This window comes from Crinia signifera, chromosome 2, assembly GCF_055691185.1.
Source record: "Crinia signifera chromosome 2, ASM5569118v1, whole genome shotgun sequence".
In the NCBI taxonomy this organism is placed as follows: Eukaryota; Metazoa; Chordata; class Amphibia; order Anura; family Myobatrachidae; genus Crinia; species Crinia signifera.
The window spans coordinates 89,392,956-89,406,216 of NC_139218.1; the positions used below are offsets into that span (position 1 = coordinate 89,392,956).

Consider the following 13,261-nt stretch of genomic DNA (forward strand, 5'->3'; position numbering starts at 1 on the left):
TGTGATTAATACTTCAACATTTTTTTGTATCAAGATAGATTATATTTACAAAATGTTGATTGTGTGATGGGGGTGGCGGTAGCCCCCTTATACGCCAACACATGTTTACAGTTGAGGATGATACCTTTTTTCAGTTGCTGATGTTGCGAGTAGGATAAATTTCTACACTCGCTACATCGAAGATCTGCAAAGTTTTGGGAAAGGGGACCCTGAGACTCTACTCACGTTGACTAAGCCTCATAATATTGGATTGAGTACATTAAAGTTTTCATATTCCTCAAGTAAGACTCAGATTCATTTTTTAGATGTGTCTATCACTTTGGCCCTTATTCTGGTTGGTGCGGTAATATCCGCGTGCGTTCGTGCCGCCGATGTTTTGTGTCTGCGCATGTGCAGAGGCGTCTCTGCGCATGTGCGAGCCGGACGCACGGCCACATTCCGCATGAAATGTGGACACTACGAACAGGGGGTGGAGAGGGGTGTGAAGGGCTGTTTGGGCTCATTACCATATGTTTACACCCCGCGTTTCATGGGCGTTCCCATGCAAACGCTGGGCGTACATATGGTAATGCGGCCGTGACGCACGTGTAGGGGGCGGACAAATGACGTTGCCGGATGTCAGCTGCCCGCCCAGATCCCTGCTTTTGCATGGAGAAATGCCCGTGTGGTCTGAGGTTGCGGGAGCTGCCTGGCCACTCGGTCCTGCATTTGATGGTCTGCGACCATCGAATAATGGGGGAGGTTCCCTGAGATGGAGGAGGTGTATTCATTAGAAATACATGTGCGGTCCGTTCGCACAGCTTCTTACCGCGTACGGATGGAGTTGGCGATCCGTATGGAAGGCGGGGTTTAGGACTCACGGTGCTGGCCGCATATTCGGATCCGGCCGCACCGATCAGAATAAGGGCCTTTATGTGGTGGGCTCATTTCCACAAGTGTTTTTTTCAAAACCAACAGATTGCAATAATTTATTGCATTACTCAAGTTGTCATCATAGTCAAGTATCTATGGATTACCTTACTCACAATTATTTAGATGTAAGAGGATTAATTCTGACCCGGTAGTAGCAATACAATACAATACGCAAATATATATGTTGATCGATAACTTTGTGGCATGAGGTTATAGTTATGAACAATTACCTTTTTTTTTTTTTATATCCATAAATATTTATTAAAGATCACATTGTGGATACAGATGAACATAACATGAGTTACAAAGACATATCAAGAATATTGGACCAGAAAGGTGATGGAAAAGATGTGCAAAGACATTACTAATGTGAGATCTTTTGGTATTTTCAAACATTATAATCCTTGTAAATGACTGAAGCTTGTTATTGAGGAGATCCAGATATGAAAGTAAAGTGAACATCTCGGGTGCATGAGGGTGCCTTAGTCTTGTATTTTATTTTTATTTTTTTTTCACAACAGTATATTGCACCATAACCGTTTTTCGCTTTAAGCTATAGGAACTACAAATTGTCTTTAATTTTCAGGGTCGATATAGCTTATGTTTATTCATAATTATACGTTACATTATTTCATAAAGATACATGGATACTGGTCAATCAACATTATCCTCCAAAGATACTTGAGTTTGCTCAAAGCTCGCATTCTTTCTTCATCCTTTGATTGGAATACATCATATTGATATACTGCAGTTACTCAGCTCATGGACCTTACTTTAAGTACTACGAATGTAAAACATGCTATACTAAAAGTTATGTAAAATTGTTGTCTATACTATAATGTCATATACAATTGTAATTCCAGGTATCCGAATAAAAATGATAGTCACAAAAAAAAATCTAAATGTCTATGGCCTATTGTCCAATCGGACAAAGAATTAAAGCTTCAAACAACTTCATTAATGCCGTGTTTCAAACACAGTAAGAATTTGCGTGACACATTAGTCAAAAAATATATTGAACCTTCTTCAGTACCTGGTGAGACCAAAAAACTTGGGTGTGTATGCTGTACTTGCGTAACTTGCCACTTTTTAATTCCAGCATCAATATTCTACCATCCTCATACTTGTCGTCCACTAACTATTAGACATTTACTAACGTGCAACACAAGATACACTATTTACCAGCATAGGTAAGACCGAGTGGGCATTTAAAGAACGCATGGCCGCTCATCGGTCGGAGATTAAAATTGTAATCAATTCAGGTAAGAGTGACCAACCGATTGCGTGACACTTTCTGGAAGCGCGGCATAGCATTATATCAGACCGTTATAGGATGGTCGACCATGTGTAGGCATCCTTTAGAGGTGGCAATAGAGGTTTACGGTTACGGTGAAGCACAATGGATACTGAAAAGACATAAAGAATAACCCACTCCCACATGCATGGGGTCTCTATGTAAGTTTATTTCATGATGAATTAATGTATAATTAGCTTTTTAAGCATTCTCTGATCAGTCAATGTGTGATTTATCATAGGTGGGCTATCACTTCCACAACAATGAAGCTGCATGTTAAGATGGCAGTATATATCATTAATGACAAGGAAGACAATCCCGGGGAATTTTTTCAATCCCAGGATTCGGGTTTGAAAAATGAGCTTCCCTAATAAAAAATTATGCCCCGCATATTTACTTACCATATGCCGATGCAGCCTGCAGCCGGGTGGATGCAAGAGCTGAGCGTGCGGGAGCCAGGAAGGCTGTCAGTGCGGGAGCCAGGGGGGCAGTGTGGGACCCAGGTGGGCAGTGCAGCTGGGAGCTGGGCAGACGGGAGCCAGGAGGGCTTTGTGGCTCTGCAGCCTGCGCAGCGTGACCTCTGACCATGTTATGCTGCACAGAGCCGCGAAGCCAGGGACAGGAGAAGCTGGGCAGCAACTGAGTGGGTGTTAAGACGCTGCCCGGCATTAGACTGCGCATAATATAATCCCTAAATCCTGGGATTGGAAACTACATTCCTGGAATTGAAATCCCAGTGTTTTTGTGGCCAAATCCTGTCATCCCGCCAATCCCGATCCTGGGATTGGCCACCCTAGACCTGCGGGAGTGTGTTTCGTTAACAATATGAAGGGTACACACTGGACAATATGAACAATATATGGCTAATGATATTGTCATTGTTCAGTATCATACACACTAGTGTGTAAAGGCCTTGAGTATAAAACTGGCAAAACCAGTTTTCAAAAAGGAAAGACCTGCTCACAAGCCTGATCCTGCAAATTAAGCATCTGCTATTGTCTATTCCATTTGCAACATGCTTGAACAATGAACAGCACTCGCTGCCATACTCCTACTGCGACAAGCAATGGGAAAAAATATAGCAACCCTAGTAAGTATATGCAGAAGGAGGGGTGGAGCAGGAAGGGGGTGGGGTCTGGCAGATGGGTCAGAGCAGCAGACATAGCATGGGCATGTTACATAGTTTCCTACGCTTAACCATCTCTGCTCTGTGAGACTTCCTATTTTCCCCACTTCATCGTATATGCAGCAATTATGATTTCATCAGCAAGTAACCTCTGAAACGCAGTGCTACACCACATCAGACTCCCTCCAGGCTTCTAACCTTCAATCACTCATTCCAGTGATCACCTTTTGTTGACAGAACCCGATTACAAATGTCACTGAAAATCACAAGTAATGGTTGGGCATATTGTTAAAAAATAAAATATATATACCGACTAATACATTTTACCACCCATCTTACCTATATTCCTATATTCTACAATGTTTTTATTAAAGACTGAGGTTCTACCCACATAGGCTGCAATTAGATATAAGAAACAGCTTTAGTAAACTTTAGGTTTCTATAATATTATTTTTTGTAGCCAGGTGGAATGGGGTGGAACTGAGTTCCACCACCTCTAATAGTAGGGGGAATTGAGTTCCACCTCTACCACAGCCCTGCACAGTAATTCCAACAGAAAAGCCTTTCCCAGCGACTTCTTCTGGCACAGCATATGTGATGTCATGCCATCACTGCCACTGAAGTGAAGAAGTGCCACTAAGAGGAGTAGGCTCTATGCATGCTGATGACAGGGTGAGAGGTGGCTGGAGGTACACATGCACTGAGCTTCTGAGGGACATGGACAGTGAGCTGCTGGAGTGACAGAGACAAATGTCTATATGAAGCACAACTGTGGATATTATGTGTATAAGGGACACTACTGTGTGTGCTATTGTGGTTTGTAAACTTATTTAGAGGCATTATTGTGTGACCACACCCCTCCCTTGAGGGTCCATAAAACCCTTTATGGGAGGTAGGGCACAAATTCCCTGGCACTGGTCTAGGCTCTATCTAGAGGGTGGGTGGACGGATGGCACTGTTAGGGGAATGGAGTTACACTACCTCTCCAGGACCACTTTAAGCCCTGTTTGTATCTCACTTCAGTTCACGAAGTCTGCATTGCATAAAACTGATAACAAAATAGCCTTTTTAATATAAAAAAACAAACAACATATACAGCATATATAAGAAGTTCATATATAGAGGTTTACTGTATTTAAAGCAATATCTTTACAACTTCTTCTTACTTTTATTATAATTTTGATGTTTTTATTCTTTTGTTTCCTCTATGTTGGCTTAGTGTCTCCCACTTCAATTAAAAAGGTGCGTACACAATAGACCAGGCATTCCCAACCACGGTCCTCAAGGCACACCAACAGTGCAGGATTTAGTGATATCCAGGTACTAATTAAGTCACCTGTGCTCAAGCCTGGATATCACTAAAACCTGTACTGTTGGTGTGCCTTGAGGACCGTGGTTGGGAATGCCTGCAATAGACAATATAGTAGACAATGTGCATGAAAATGATGATAGTTAATGATATGTTGTAGCATTTTTTCTAGTGTACTAGTGTACAATGAATGCCCACATGGGTCATTAGCTCTTTCCTCTGTACATACAGGGCGATGGAATACATCAGTAAGAGAGCCATGCTGTTCAATACAGCATGGCCCCTCGCTCCCCCATCCATATTCAGAAGGTGCTGATTCCCAGCGCTCTGCACCTGCCTTTGGGAAAAGTGATCCAAGGAGATTGCTGACCCACAGTGGGCTAATTGCTGCTCTTAGGTTATGCATGCACACTGGGAAAATGCGCCATCAGTAAGTATTACTGCTGCTGAAGTACTGCAGCAGCTCTTCCCACACTAGCGCAATGCAGAGTTGCTCTGGTAATTAGGTGTCCAAATCGCCCCTATGGAAGATATAGCAAAAACCCATCTCCTCAGTGTTAGTCCACCAGTAAAGGGTTAAAGTGATAGGTCCATTTCTGAATATGGCTAATGCCATCTTGAAATAATGTTTACTTGGCTCAAAAGCAAGGTATTCCACAAACTGCTCACTGTCACTGACCCATGGAGGACTACTGTACGTGGAAGATGTTAGACTGCGATGAATAAAGTCAAAGAAATATCTGATTATTTGGTGCTTATATATTATTAAAGAACAAAATGTGGCAATAGAGCCTTTTACTGGGGTTTACACTTCAAAAATAGACCCATTATTCCCTTAAAATAGCTTTGTTTGTTCATTAATAAAAGTTGTGTCAATCAATAGAACAGCCATGGGCACATCGCAACATATAATTATATAATATTACTATAATATGATTTACTAATATCAAATTAGCTTGGCTTACATATGAAAGTGAAGGTGACTTGTGAATGTCATTTGCTTCGTTGCTAAAATTATACTAGATATTTCATGGTATATTGTCATTGCATGCTCCTGATAAACATCCTGCTTTGATTGTGTGTGTGACACTGGGGGTTATTCAGGTTGATTCGCAAGGCTGCGAATTCGCAGCCTTGCGAGTCCACCAAACCCCGCCCGGCGAACGCACGCCCCCCCCCCCCCCCCCGCCCCAGCAAAGTGCGGCTTCGCCCTCACAGCAGCGAATGGATGTTTTGCATAAACATCCATTCGCTTTGCTGGGGTGTCCGCCCACATCATTCGATGGTCGGTGACCATCGAATGATGTTTAGCGTGCACGCTTATATAAGTGACTTTTGAGTTACTTAGTTTAGCGTGCACGCTGGCGTGATATGGGCGGGCAGCTGACATCCGGTGATGTCAGCAACCCGGCCCACACACCCGCGTCACTGCCTCATTACCATGAGAACGCCCAGAGTTCTCATGGAAACACCCATGGAACACTGGGCGTTCCCATATGGTAATGGGGCAGCCTGGCACTCCCCGCCCATCTCCGCCCCCCCCCCCCTCGCTGCCATGGGTGCGTGCACCCGGCGACCCGAAAGGTCGCAGTGGGTGCACGCACCATGCGCCTGTACATGCGCAGAAACACGCCTGCGCAGACGCACAACATCGGTACTGCGTGCAAATGCGCGCAGTACCGATGAAATCTGAATAAGGCCCACTGCCACTTGGACATTGTGAGGTAACCTTGCCGAAGCTCCTGGTCCTGTAAAACAGATATTGGTTTCTATACTGCAGGCATTTCCAAACTGTGGCCCTCCAGCTGTTGTGAAACTACACATCCCAGCATGCCTTGCCATCGTTTCAGCATTCCCTAATAGCAAAACTGTAGCAAGGCATTATGGGAATTGTAGTTTCACAACAGCTGGAGGGCCATAGTTTGGATATGCCTGCTATGCTGTATATACTGTACTGTGTGACTGTGGCCCTTTGGAATTATTGTTGCCAGTGTTAATACAATATACCGGTACAACTGAACAAAATGTGTCCTCACAGTGCATTTAGGGCCTGATTCAGGTTGATTCACTGCTTAGCGAGCCAGAAAACCCCCACCACCACAACCTCTGTGCGAATACTGGTGGTTTCATACCAATGAATGTGTACGCATACACATCCATTGGCATACGACCGTACGTGCAAAAAATCATCAAATTGTTGGCGGCCATCGCATGATTTTTTACCCGTTCGCAAAGAAGAGTCAGTCTAGACCTGGGGTAGCCAACCCTAGTCCTCGAGAGCTACCAACAGTGCATGTTTTGCAGGTCTCCTCACAGAATCACAAGTGAGCTAATTAGCTCCATCTGTGTATCTTTTAAAATGTGTCAGTGGTTAATGAGTGCAGCTGTGCAGCAGCTAGGTTGTCTGGAAAATGTGAACTGTTGGTAGCTCTCGTAGGCTAGGGTTGGCTACCACTGGTCTAGACTGACTTTTATTTCACTCGGAAATGTCCGAATTTGGGGCGGATGCTGGCGTCATGTGACGTCAGCCGCCCGCCCCGTGCAGGCCTAGACCATTTACCATTATGAGTCCCCTGTATGTGAGTGGGGCATGTGGGAGGGGCCAGGAGATGGTGATTTGTCACCTTCTAAAAGAAACAGAAGGAGAAAGATACACATTTAGTTCAACAAATTTAGGAAGGATGTGGAGGAGGTCAGGGTAGGGGTGTGAACTCCTTCAAAGAACACACAGCAGTCAGCAAAACACAGCACCAGTCCAGGGTTTTTGTTCAATCTGGCCATGACTAGTTTTATTGTGCAGTCAGGGCTGGCCCCGGCGCTCCCTAGCTCCACAGGGGAGAAAGTGTGATGCGGTGCAGGCCGCTGTGCCGCTCCAGGGAGGGTGATGCGGCGCAGGCCGTTGCGTAGCTCCACGGAGGGTGGGGGTGCTGGGTGATGTGTCACGGGCTGCTGCGTCGCTCCACAGGGGGGGTGCCGGGTTACGTGGCGAGGGCCGACGCGTGGCTCCGGGGGGGGGGGGGGTGTTCTGGGTTATGCGGCGAGGGCTGCCGGGTCACTCCAGGGGGGGTGATGTGGCGGCGGCCACCGAGTAGCTCCACAGGGGGTGGGGGTCTAACCTCCATCATGCTCCCTCCTGCCGCCCTCCATTGCCCGGCAGCCAGGCAGATGCCTAAAGTTGCTTAGTGGTTGCGCCGGCCCTGTTTGCAGTACATAAAACAAAACAGTCTGGGAACTAACTAGGCATGTGCACAGTACTTAAATTACAGTTCCCATAACAGGCCTGCTTGCCTGTTCCCCACATAGGGATGCGTGCATTTATCAGAGTGTCCCAAAAAAAGTCATCTTTTTTTCTTGCCTTGGTTTCTGTTCCCCACGTAGTGGGACCCTGAGCTAAGTCCTAACACAGCATTTATTGGCCTCTTACAGGTACAGCCACTAAAGTCCAAAGACCAGAAATGGGTCTCTTCGAAGGAGCCGTCCCTTCTCTCTATTACATCCACACCCCCAGAACCCATTATCCGGGTTTTATTAAAAGTCCAAATTGATCAAGTCTTTTTGGCAAAATAGACATTTCCTTGGGGTTTAAAATATATAGGCCAGAACCTGAGACAAACACACAGTGGGTGAGATTAAATAGGATGAGAGATTCAGAAAGTGAGAGATTTGGGAAGAAATCTCCAGTTTTTTTAAAGCGGCAATCATTTACACTGCAAAACCAGTTTGATTTTGCAGTGTAAATGATTGTCGCTTTAAAAAAACTGGAGATTTCTTCCCAAATCTCACACTTTCTGAATCTCTCATCCTATTAAATCTCACCCATAATCTCCCATGTATCACTTTATCAATGCTTTTATCACAGATGTTATTTTCTTAAAGATGATACTATGCATTAATAGGAATAAAGCAATTTATTAATAAATAGTGATTTAAAAATAAAAGGAAATATATTTGTAAAAAGAATGAAAGGAAATGCAAACTTTTAAATTAAAGTTAATGGTCTCGGATGTGGTTCACTGTTAGTTTAATGGTTTGTTTAACTGCACTTTACATATGTTAAGTAATTATGGGGCCTTAAAAAGAGATAAACGCGTGGGTGATAAAGAATTATAAACATCCAGCTAAATCAGCTCCTAGCTGTCATTTTTCAAACACAACCTATACCATGACAGTTAGGGGCTGGTTGGCTGGACATTTATCACTCTTTATCACCCTTGCATTTATCTCTTTTTAAGGCTTAATACATCTGCCCCTATATTAGCTAATTTAGAAATATTTACTCTCCATTACACCAGTACAAAGTCAAACAATGAGAAGTGTAAAGCTCTCAGAAGCATTTATTTATTTATTTACATGTGGTATGAATGCATCCAATGTAGAATATGCCCTTCATTAACCTCAACCAGGTACATTAACAGATTGTTTGGGACCCATTACTAGAGAGGAGCTTGGCCAAACATGGTGCATTCTTTATAATGAGGTTCCCTGAAGAAAATGTCCTATATATCGGTTGTCATATTCACTGAGGAAGAACCACAAATATCTAGAACAATGGGGTTTAGTCTAGTTCATTCTTTCTGACAAAATCCTTCTTAGATGGACAAAACCATGTGCACTGCAGGGGGGGCAGATGTAACATGTGCAGAGAGAATTAGATTTGGGTGAGTTATTTTGTTTCTGTGCAGGGAAAATACTGACTGCATGATTTTACACTTCAATATAGATCTCACTTTGAAGAAAAACCCCACCCAAATCTAATTCTCTCTGCACAAGTTACATCTGCCCCACCTGCAGTGCACATGGTTTTGCCCATCTAAGAAGGATTTTGTCAGAAAGAATGGACTAGAATAACCCCCTATGAGACATCTTGTAATTATATTGTTTAGATCCTGATTTCCTAATGAATAACATTATAAAATGTCAGAATATAAGGCTAGCTCCAAAGGTCCTATGACTGCATCCTGCTAGTTTGTGCTGCAGACCATAATACCTGTGGCTTTCTGCTTGTGCCTCCCCTCAATTATAATGGCATCTTTCTACAACACTCATAGATGTAATAATTGGTTATAGGAAGAAAATGGACGGCAGGTCAGTGTTAAAAGCTCTGTCACAACATTACTGACCTACTGTATGTTCTAAGGGCATAATTAACCTAAACCTCACCAGATTGCATTTTTAAAATGTTAAGGTGATATTTCCAAACAAAGGGCCTTATTCTAATTCGGACGGTACGGCCCGCGTGCGGCCGTACCGCCGATGTTTTTGTTCTGCACATGCGCAGAGGTCATTCTGCGCATGTGCAGCCCCCTTCGCCGCAGACGGATTTCGTCCGCCGCAAAGGGGGCGTATAGGGGCGTGAGGGGCTTCAGCCCCTCATTACCCTATGTGTACGCCCCGCGTTTCATGGGCGTTCCCATGCAAACGCGGGGCGTATGCATGGTAATGAGGGCATGACGCCCTCATTACCATGACATGGGGGCGGAAAGCTGACGTCGCCGGATGTCAGCTTTCAGCCCCCTTTCAAGCTCCCACACGGACGATTGTCCGTGTGGTCTGAGCTTGCGGGAGCTGCCGCGGCGTGCGGGCCTGCCTTCGATGGTCGTCGACCATCGAAGGCAGGGGGCAGCTCCCACCATGGTGGAGGCGTAGCCTCCACCATTTTTGTGCGGATCGCCAGCCGTCCGTGTACGGACGGCCGTGGCGATCCGTCGGGTGGGCGGCCCTTGGTTTGTGCGGTCGGAGCCCCGTGTGCGGCTCTGACCGCACCAACCAGAATAAGGGCCAAAGTCTACATGCACTCACATGCAGTACCTGGCAATAGGCAGAGAGAAACACACATAAATATATTATGGAATACTATTTTAGATTGCTAACTATATATTTTCATATTGATGTGCTGTTATATATAGAGTACTTTGCAAAAGTTTTAGGCAGGTGTGCATAAAATTAAACAAAGTAAGAATATATTACAAAATAGCAGTGTTTATAGTTTACATTTATTGATTAATAAAATGCAAAGTGAATGAACAGAAGAGAAATGTAAATCAAATTAATATTTGGTGTGACTATCCTTTGCCTTCAAAACAGCACCAGTTCTTCTAGCTACACTTGTACACAGGTTTTGGAAAGAACTAGGCAGGAAGGATCTTGGAGGACTGACTACAAATCATTTGTGGATGTAGGTTTGCTCAAATACTTCTGTCTCTTAGGGCGAGATGCATTAAGCTTCAAAAGTGACCAAATTGAGAGTGATAAACAGCCAGCCAATCAGCTCCTACCTGCCATGTCACAGACTGTATTTGAAAAATGTCAGGCAGCAGCTGATTGGTTAATTGTTGATCACTCTCCGTTTTATCACTTTTTGATCCGAGGCAGACTTGATGATGCTGAGATCAGGGCTCTCTTGGGGCCATATCACTACTTCCAGAACATCTTGTTCTTCTTTACACTTAAGATAGTTATTAATGACATTGGCATTTTGTTAATTGATAAAAATAAACTATTAACTCTTCTATTTTTGAAAGCATTATTACTTTGCAGCTGAACAACTGAACATATGCCAAATAGAACAACAGGTAAAATGCTGATTAACTACATTAGAAGCACAAAAATTGCAGGAGCCTGAACAGTTATATTTGGATATTCCTTTTTAAGCTGTATTTTCAGGACATGAACCAACAGCTATAGTTTTTCTTTAGTGTAAGAAAATGTTTCTTGAAGAACCCAAAATATAAACCAGAAACCTATGGGACACTGTGAGCTTGGCATAGCTAAGCCATAAATATAAAATGTATACTGAAGTCGGGTCAAATCATGGGTCTTTTCTAAGGGGGTTCTTCAGACCTGATCGCGGTGCGACTTCACAAGTTGATCGATTGAAGCATGCATGCGCAACGCCAAACAGCATAGAACAACAGCCACAAATCTATTCACAATCACTCTGCAGTTTGATTAACAGGAAACTGCTGTTTGGGGGTGGTAACCTGCAGTTTTCTGGGAGTGCCAGATAAAATGCAGAAGTGCCCAGTCTTTTTCTGGGAGGATGTGTGACATCAGCTCCGGCCTCCATCAGCCTTTATCTGTCACAGAGTTGCGAAAGGATCACAGTTATGCACACTTGCACAGACTGAAAAGAATCATTAGATGGTGAGGACGTTCTGAATTGTATTGCTGCTCAGGGATCCATTAAGAAGTTATTCGTAGACCTGCACGGGGCGGGATTTCAGTCTGGCGGGGCGGCGGCTATCTGATGGCAGATCTCTGCAATTTCACACAGCACAGTTGTCTTGAGAATGGGTGGTGGACAGCCACCATTCGCAAGGTGGGGTTTGGTGGACTAGCAAGGCTGTGAATTTGCAGCCTTGCGAATCAACCAGAATAACCCCCATTATGTAAGAACGCTGGGAGTCCCGGTAGCATCTGCATCCAACTTTTTCCACAAAATCATTTGTGGAAAAAGTTGCACGAAAAGACGCTACTGAATCACACATGTATTCTGTGTAACATGACCTGTAGTGTATGAAGAATAGATATATGTGGATACATCTGTAGCTGCAAGAAGAGTGCTTCCACATAACTTCTGTGACCATCTGTGTGTTGTCTGGATTCACTTATTGTTCTGAGGTGAACAACCAACATCGCGGAGAGAGGGCACCATTGTGGATTATTTTACTTTATTTTCATAAATGGCAACTTTGGATCACAATATAAATAATGGTCACAATAATCATTTTGGTTTTGCTGTGCATCAGGAGCACTGGTAACATCACCAACAAGAATAAAGATGGATCTGTCACAGGTTAGTAACACTGAAAGTAGGAGCTCGTATACATGAGGAAAGATAGTAATATTATGGTGGTTAGTTAAGATTTTACTATGTGTGAAGAGGTTAATGTTCATAATGTTGTTAATTACGGAGAAAGCGTTATTTTAATGAGACTGATAGAGATAATTAAAGGCTTAATGAATGTAAATTAAATTGATTAATGATGTAAGAGTTAAATAATAATGGGGATCAGGGAGTTAATGATTATAAAGTCTGTAATTATGTTGAATGGTACTGTTATGATGATTTTGCAGGAGTTATTGATGTTTGAGGAGATGTTTAATGATAAGAGGGAAATGTATTACAGTAACAAAAATACTCATTACAAGGCAAGTCACTAGGATATACTTATTGTATTGGGGTAACTTGGATGGTGTCTGTTTTGTATGTCAGGAACTTGGATGCTACCTGTATTGTTTTTAGGTCCTTAAAATTCATGATAGTATTAAGACCCTGTTGCCTTGACCTCACATATTACTAATGTTGTTACAAAAAAAATTAGTGTAACCCTATTTACTTTTGTGTCAGCATTGCCTAGGGTTGATTCTGCCCCACCTACATGAAAACACTTTCCATTTTTTCCAGAGCCAAATGTCTCTCTAATGCTGGGTACACACGGTTTGATTGTCATTTTCGATTTGATTTGGACTATATAGTCCACATCGAATTGAAAATTACGCTGAATCGAACAGTGTTAGCTGCATTTGATGCAGATTCAATCCCAATGCATGGCGCCTCAGCAACATGATCTAAAAAAGAAATAGACTTGGCAGGCAAGTCTATTTCTGCTTCGATCTG

The 13,261-nt window shown here is 43.4% G+C and overlaps 1 protein-coding gene and 1 long non-coding RNA gene across 2 annotated transcripts in view; one reads left to right on the forward strand and one right to left on the reverse strand.

Annotated features, from left to right (window-relative positions):
- LOC146059902 (uncharacterized) overlaps positions 1 to 1,776 on the forward strand; it is a 53,615-nt gene extending 51,839 nt beyond the window's left edge. The window contains exon 3 of the long non-coding RNA XR_014470330.1: positions 1,180 to 1,776. This is a non-coding gene — a long non-coding RNA (uncharacterized LOC146059902). The remainder of the gene's footprint in view (positions 1 to 1,179) is intronic.
- DHRSX (dehydrogenase/reductase X-linked) overlaps positions 1 to 13,261 on the reverse strand; it is a 320,578-nt gene that overhangs the window by 271,222 nt on the left and 36,095 nt on the right. The window lies entirely within an intron of this gene.